Here is an 8,699-nt window from a genome sequence, read left to right on the forward strand (position 1 = left end):
ATTGATAATCCACCGAATACATCTTCCAACCTCCTCGCTTCTGACTTTTGATTTCACTGGGTGGGCATGATTCAAATATAGTTGTTACGGGTTATGTGTTGTCAAACTACAATACCTGTGGCATCCACAAGGTAGTCGGAAATATGGTGCCTACAAGAAATAAGGGAGTGAACGAATACTTGAGCTATAGTGTTTTGAGATTGCTAACGTTTGACAATCCACATAAGCCGTTTCAAAAATACGGAAATGAATGGTAGGCATTAGGCGGAAGATTAACCTGTCATTATGTTATTTGGTATGCAGTAAGCCCTAAAAGCCACAAAATTAAAAGTCGGCATTGCAACTCTCTCCTTCAGCTGTCTTCACAGAGAGTAATATGGGACTACCCACCACAGACACCGCGACGCAGCCAAAGCAGACGGAATCCCCATGGCATTATCTCTAACACTCTAATGCATACGCACACCCTGACATGGAAATTTACAACGTTGTCCACATCAGTTTACGAAAGAGACATAAACCTGATAGTTCAAGTACAGAGATAGTCAACTGGATAGTAATAGACTCGGGAAAATAATATTACGTTGTAGAATTCCGACGCTTAAGATTATTCCCGCTAGGCTATAGCGGAACATGAGGTGATCTGATAATGACGCACAATATACTAAGAACCTTGGGTCACCCCATTACTAACATCCTAACAGAACATCACAGTCACGCTACTCGAGACAACTCCCGGATAAACCACACATCAAAGAGAAAAATCCGTGTGCGCTTCTACTTTTTCAAACTAACATTTGCTCCTACTCGAAAGTGGCTTAGCTCTTCTCAGTAGAGAGCTTAATGAGGAGACGTAACAAACACGTACTCACCTGAAGATTATCGTAAACAGCTTAGACTAACAGTGCCTCATGCATTTCTCGTAACTTATTTACTATAATTATCATGACATACCATCAGAATGTTCCTATTTCGTCAAATATTATCTCCATTCCGTTTTTATCACCATACTTCGATCTGCTCATATTGCCTTCATTATTAACCGACTGATTTAATTATTTACGTCCTCAGACTACTGACTTCTCTTGGCCTTTCTGAATTCTAATCTATTCTCAGTTAATTTTCACACTGGAACCGACCAACCTGTCTAGCAATATGATAGGTGCTATTATACGGCAAACCCTGCAGCCTTCAAACAAACACGTTCACTCGAATTGCAAAATGTACAAATTCACGAAGAACTATCAAAATTATTAGAATAAATGAAGTCGAGTGACTGGAATACTTCATTTTGGATATAATCAAATACCTGAAACTATGTCGAAATAATGAGAAGAAAGTGCAAATAAGCCGAAACCGCAAGGCTCGGTCATTTTTCAGCGCGAAAGACGATTCAACCTCCCAAGTCGTCCTCAACCCTCCGGAATCCCATAGTACACCTGACGCGACTGTGGTTACTACTCCAAACAACCTCGACGATTGGATACAGGTTGTAGTGAAAAAACGACAAAACGACGTAAAGGGGAATCCTATCCCCACCAAAGTAGTCGAAAAGCCGAAGTCTGATCATAGCGACAGATCAGTCATTTTCCATAGAATTAAGGAGAGTGAGAGCTCAGAACCGAAAGCCCGTTTTGAGCGTGACATTGTGTTGATAAAACAGCTACTCAACCAAGTTATGCCCCAAAACTTCTCCGGAATCACCTTGCTAAAGGTGTATAGACTAGGTAGCCTGGCGAATTTGAAGCCTAATCAGTCTAGACTGCTCAAAGTAGTTTCCAAATCCCCCAACGAACGCGACTTAATCTTACAAAATAGACACAAATTAAAGGGTTCAGGAGTTTTTCTCCGTAAGGAATTACCGCTGGCGGACCGTGTAAAAAGACGGGAAGCCGAATAATATCTACAGCTCAGATTAGATGCTGGCGAAAAAGACCTGAAAATTGTAAATTTTCGGGTTGTGAGGCTTCGACAGAGGATGATGCCGAAGCCACTCTGGGTGAAGCACGAGGCCACTTAAATAGGCTTTGGACCTGTTATACCAATGCCTGGAGCTTGCTCAATAAGCTATCGTAACTAGGTGTACAGATTGACTCTACTAAGCCAGGCATAATCGCAGCCACGGAAACTTGCCTGACGCCGTCTATAGATAGTAGGGAACTTGATTCTGAGGGTTTTACATTAGTAAGGGCAGATAGAATGCAAAAGCGTAAAGGAGGGGGAGTAGCTCTATTCATTAGGAATACTATCCCATTCACCACTATCAACAGTGTATCCCATGAGAGTGGGACGTGTGAACTAGTTAGTTGCCGCTTGAAATGCAAGGGACAAAAGCTGCTGTTTGGTTTGATCTATCTCAGTCCAAGCTGTGAGGTAAATGTGGTCCTGCTAAGCAGTCTCAATACTTGGTCACGATGTGATCGATGTCTAATCCTAGCGGACTTTAATGCACCCATGGTTGACTGGGAAAATCAGCGGACTGAATAGTCAGATAATTCCTTCAAACAGGAACTAGTTGATGCGGTTATCACATGTGCCCTAGTGCAACACGTGAAGGAAGCAACTAGGTACGACCCGGGCTTTGCATCATCCTTACTAGATCTTATATTGACTCACTATGAGGATGACGTTGCAAACCGGGATTACATGCCACCCCTAGGCAAAAGCGATCATACAGTTTTAGCCTTTGACTTCCATATAACTGTCGATCACGAGTACGCCTCAGCTTAGTCCAGACCTAACGCCTGGAAAGCAAATATACCAGACATCATGCACTCAGCATCATCAGTAGATTGGACGATAGACCCAGAGTCCTCAATCGAAACGGCTTGAGACGTATTCCGGAATTTATACCCAAAAGTTACCGCCCCCCACATCCCCTTGTGATGCATATTGGCCACCAGGGTACAGATACATACACGATGAATAACACTGAGCTACATGTTGTCCAGACACACAATGACTTAGGAGTCATCGTTAGTCAAGATTTAAAGACTACTGCACACTGCCGTGCAGTAGCCGCCAAAGGTTTTAGAACTTTATGGTCCATACGCAGGGCTTTTAATTATCTCGACGCTAAAACGTTTCTGACTTTGCATACAGTGTTCGTACGTCCTAAACTTGAGTACTGCATACAAGCACCTAGCCCCTGCCTAAAAAAGACAGTGAACTCTTGGAAAGGGTTCAGAGAACAGCAACCAGGCTGATTCCCGGAATAGTGAAGCTCCCGCATGGTACTAGACTGACCAAGCTAAACCTATTCCCGCTGTCATATCGAAGAATCAGAGGCGACTTGATTACAGTTTTCAAATTGACTAGTGTTAAATTTGCACCTCATAGGCCCTCATTTTTCTTGTCTCCCAAAACAGAAAAATTACGAGGACACTCCAAAAAAGTTTACAAGCACAGAAAGAATTACTTGTCAGCTGACTACCGACTTTCCCATCGAATTATCAGAGAGTGGAATTCATTACCTCAGCAGGTGGTTGAGGCTCCATCCGTCGACTCCTTCAAAAGAAAGTTGGATCAGCTGAGAGACTATCATTGCCAGGACCAACACAGGCCATCAAACCTCCTGTCCTTTCCAAACTGAAACTGAATTACTTTATGCGAGATCGCTACAAAGAAATGAGATACTGCAGGCGCGTAAATTAACCGTAAGTGACTCATGGAGGCAAGTGACAGTAAGTCATCTGTCACCTGTAGTGACAAATAAGACGTCACCCGGTATGCTTACAACTAAGACATCGAGTTTGGTAATTACCGTGAGACTATATTCTGTGGACGAACCAATCAAATTGAGGGTCACAAGTCTTGCAATTTGGTTCGAAATTCACTCGTCCACATAGTTAAATATCATCTTGGCATTACACCTGACGTCAATCCCTAATGAAAACCTCTTAGTTTAGTTCGTTAACCTAAATCCTAATTATTAATCCTCATAATAGTTCATAACTCTTTCTTGACCCTGGTAAGTGGGATAGTCGCCTCAAGGTCACCTACGCGTCGCTCAAAGGTCGTACACAAATTAGTCGCCGTGATTACCACATTTTAATTAAAGACTGCGAACTGGGAGTTAATAGGACTGTCTGTTTACCATTTTATGCGATTAATTCCTCTGAAGCGAGATGATGGGGTAACCGAAAACCACCTTCTCTACTAACTTATTTTCACCTTGTTTGTTCGCAGCCTAATATCCTTCGATTTGATTGTTTGTTCTAAAGCCAGACTTATAAGAAAAAAAGTATCATTTACATGAGTTCGGAGGCTTATGTGCCAATGACTTGCTTTCCGTTCCATATGGAACGGAAATAAATAAATATATTTATTGTCACACCCTCTTGTTTTTTCCTGTTTGTGTTGTTGACTGTTTGCCAAGAAATTGTTGAGTTACTTAGTTTTTGTTATTAAGTGTTAGTCCTTATCTCCAAAAGAAAATCTCGACATTGCTCTAGTTCATTTGACCGATGACCCTTGCTGTTATCTGACTGCTTGTCGACACCTATAGTTTATTAGTTTTCCGTGTTTCATGGTCTTCGCCTTCTCAAATAACAAGTTTTCGTACTTTATCACTTGGTGTTTCTTTGCAGCTGTGGATTATTGTTGAAGAGTTGTATGTGTCAGCTGCTCTCTTTTCAAGTTCACGACTGATTCAATTCGTATTAGGATTATCTCGATCATTCGTAATTAGTAGTTATTGTAAGCCCAACCAAAATTGATCTCAAGACCTAAAGCTAATGTAACAATATAATCTGCTCCGCATTTATGGGAAAACCGACTTTTTATCCCAGTTCAATCAATATTGAAGATAAGATAAATATATAAGTTTATAGACCAGTGAGAGCTGACTTAATTCAGGTCGGTAAGTGATATGCAGTGATACAACTTATCCAAGAAATAGCTACTCTCATAAATTGGCTACCTCCCTGCACTTTCAAACAAGCTGTTTTTGAAAGACATAAGCGGTCACGATAGTCAATGCGTTTGGAATACTACATCGTAACATGCCTTTAAATAGTCATTATTAAGTGTTACAATGTCGTTAGTTTCCATATAACTGCTGATACGTTTTCATTCATCAGGTAAACGAAACAGAAAGCTAGTTGATGCAGTAGATGAACGTAAATCCAGCGGAAGTGGGAGGTACGTTTGGGATTCCTTTCTAATACATTTTATTTAGCTATTTTTTGAATAGTGTCAGGCCTGTGCAGGTAGCTCAATATCATTTGTTGTAAATTTCGTAGATAGACCCCGACAAATATCCCGGTTTCTATGTCTTTCAAGAATCTGTGTTTGGAAATATCATCTTACCTGCAATCCCAAGAAATGAGACAAACAAATGAATACTACTTTAACTCAACTTTTACGATGTATTTCATTCCTTTTATCACTCAATTTACTCTTTCTTATTCCATCCATTTTTTCACTTTTGACTATTTTGTAACTTTTGGCTGAAATTGCAAGTAAGTTAATTTTTGTATAATAAAATACTAGTACATAATATTTGCAAGTCTTAGTAAACTCTACTCTTATCATCCATATACATATTGTTTAGCTTGGATTATGGTCATTTTTATGTCATGGAAAATAACTAATTTAGAAACGCAATATGATCGTACTATCGAGTAAAACAATAATGATGACTAACATACTGTCTCAACCATAAATAATGTAACTACATCAGTAGCGGCACACCCCAAATGCCCTAGTACGACCGAGAGTGGGGAGAGTCCACTCTCCCTCTCAAAATGCTCTCACGTGGCCGCGCGTATATAGCCTCTGCCAGAGAAGTCCTACTCACTGCCTCCTCGTGGCGGGGGTGTTGTTTGCGAAATTGAGAGAATGAAAAGCGAATATCCGGCGCTTTAACCGGGCTGGTGGACACGGAAAGTCCACCTAGGAGGGGACCCTGATTCCAAACCAATGGTTCATATGGGCTCCAGTATCCTGAGGGAATAAATGGCGTATGAATCAATCGTTGGTCACCGGTTACCATGGGACTGCATCTCCTTAAGATGCTCCACTGCATTGTGGATCAGATCTTTAGGTCAAAGGCTCCGGGTGTGGCCTCCTAATAAAACCACCTGTCTCGGTTTCGGCGCCTGGGCAGTATCCAAACCGTCACACAAATCAAATAAGATTTGTGTGACGCATATGTATCTGGTGCCCCTTTGTACCAATACTTATGTGTTTAAATAAATAAAGTACACCTTCATATGCTTCAAACCAGCTTAGGAAGATGAATGACTAGGTAGAAGCAAAGGAGTGGTAACAGTATTACAAAACGTTCAAAAGGTCATTTGAGATCGGAGAATGGTGACTGTTGTGTGATACCGATCTCATGATGTGCACGAAAACAGAGACTCAATTCATCATTGTTACACAGTCAAGGGTTTTAACTTTCTATTCGTCTGGTTAATTATTATAAATTTCACACTTAGCTTTCCTGTCATTCTTAACTTTTGGTGTAGTAGATCGGTACACTTTATCGTTCAGTCATGCGGTAAACGTTTGTGTGGTCATTAAAAGAGTAATTATCCTCATCAAGTAGAATTCTGCTGAGTTGCCGGAATCTGATACCTTGTTAAAATAAGTCATTCTAAGTTGAAGCATTGAAAATCTCTAAGTAGAATTCGGATACTTTTTGTGCGTCCACAGGTTTTGACTTCTGATATGATTGTTTTATATCCCAAGTGAAATAATATGTTACTTTCGGATACTTGAAATAGCCTGAGTATCAATTTGGTAACTTACGTGTAATTCTACAACTTCGATGATGCGGTTTTTCCTTACAAAAGATACTTTTAATGGACAGTGGTTTATTTGTTGTAGCACTCTGTTTTTAGCCGTTGCTTTTCAACTTCGAATTCCATAAAGTGATCTCACTAGCCTTCACATAAATTCCCAATCATTAACTTTTACAAAATACATATAAATAAACATACAAGGGATTTTCGATTTGTCCCAATGTGGTTTGAACTAATTATATAACTCGTCAAAGTAAGTAACAATCATGCGCATAAACATTATTTTCTCATAATTTGTATTGAGACCCAGGTAATAATAAAGTTTTAGAACGCTAAATATTTATGGAAATTCAAGTGTGCCCTTAATATTCAGCCACTGAGGACGCTCCACATTTAAAAATTCACATCGGAGTGTTAGGAAATCTTTTGCCAATTACTGTCTAGTCTACGAGAAATAATGAGCTTCTCAGCATTCACAGTAGTCTATGAAACCAACCATAACTATAAACTTCCCAGTATAATAAATTCCGAACTACAGTTAGGATGTGTCGAACACTTACTATGTTCAATTCATTCACAATTCCATGATAACAAAACCATTGCTGGTAACTCGACGAAATGATTAAATATGAAGTCTCATTATTCTGTGATGAAAATGGTTTAATCACTCCATGGTTGATATCAGATTAAATATATTAGTCACTTTTATTTGCAGTCATTTGGTTATGCTTTTGCTAAAGTTAAGATTTTTATATCGACCTTTGTACTACAGTATTTGTGAAGCTCATACAGTTTACTGGAATGAATCTTAGTAAAATGTTAATATTGCAAAGCACTTTTTTGAAGGAATAAACATTAGTCATACCTCCGACATATTTTGGAAGCGCTGAAGTGGAACATCATTAATGATGATTCACTCAATGGTGAATTTAAGCGAGTAAGCTGATTGTCAGTGATCTTTATAATTGATCTTGGGTTGTTAGCTACTCACGCGACTGGATCTTGATGATTCTGTGCTCAAACAAACAAGCACTAGTAAATGAAAATAGATTGCTGGAAGCATATCCCGTCAATTTTATATAAACGCTTGAATTCTTATAGTTGCATCTATTTCCCAGATTAATTGGGTTATATGTTTTCCTCTCATCCCTGTTCTTGGGACTAATCAAGTGCAATGTAGCGTAAGAAAACACTAGCCAAGTTGAGAATTTAACATAAGTACCATCTGAATATGTATTAACTTATTGTCATAAAATTCCTTTGAAATGATTCCGTTAGCCAAATGACCAAGTAACTGGCTCCGGTGGAGATCAGCACTTTTTCAGTATCCAAACACTATTGCATTAAAAAAATGGTATATCCTGTATGGTTTTCATGGTAGGTAGTATGAGGCTAAATTTGAAGCGATAACTGGTATAACTTCATGCCAGTGTTTTTGGAAATGCTTGCTCTTCATAAATGGGAAAATCCCGATTGATGATTGAATCTTTAATTATTTGGCACACGGTTTTACTAAATATATCATTAAATCTTAAAGTCGGTTTAGCTTGTATCTGTCGATCGAAATGTATTTATCACTTGTGTGTATCTTAGTTCAGTTAGTGCCCAAAAATTCGTTGGTCTGTATCGTATATCAGCACGGATTTCCCCTAAACTTTCGTCGTCATCCTGATATATATATATATATACGGCATTTCTCAACATGAATCAATCATCAAGTTATATGCCCTGTGAAACTCCTAAAATAAACGGCTTAAAGTGTTAATTTAGTGTTTACTACGACAATGTAGCATGTATAGCAAAATCATAGACGCAAAACAGGATTGATGAACAAAAACACTCACTTGGCGATCTTTCATTGCTAATATCTGTTGACTGGTTTAGGTAAATGCCATCTTTTAGATGGCAGTTGTCTGTCACCACTTTTTATTTCTCAATACTTATCTCCTAAGA

This window comes from Schistosoma mansoni, chromosome W (genome assembly GCF_000237925.1).
Source record: "Schistosoma mansoni strain Puerto Rico chromosome W, complete genome".
NCBI lineage: Eukaryota > Metazoa > Platyhelminthes > Trematoda > Strigeidida > Schistosomatidae > Schistosoma > Schistosoma mansoni.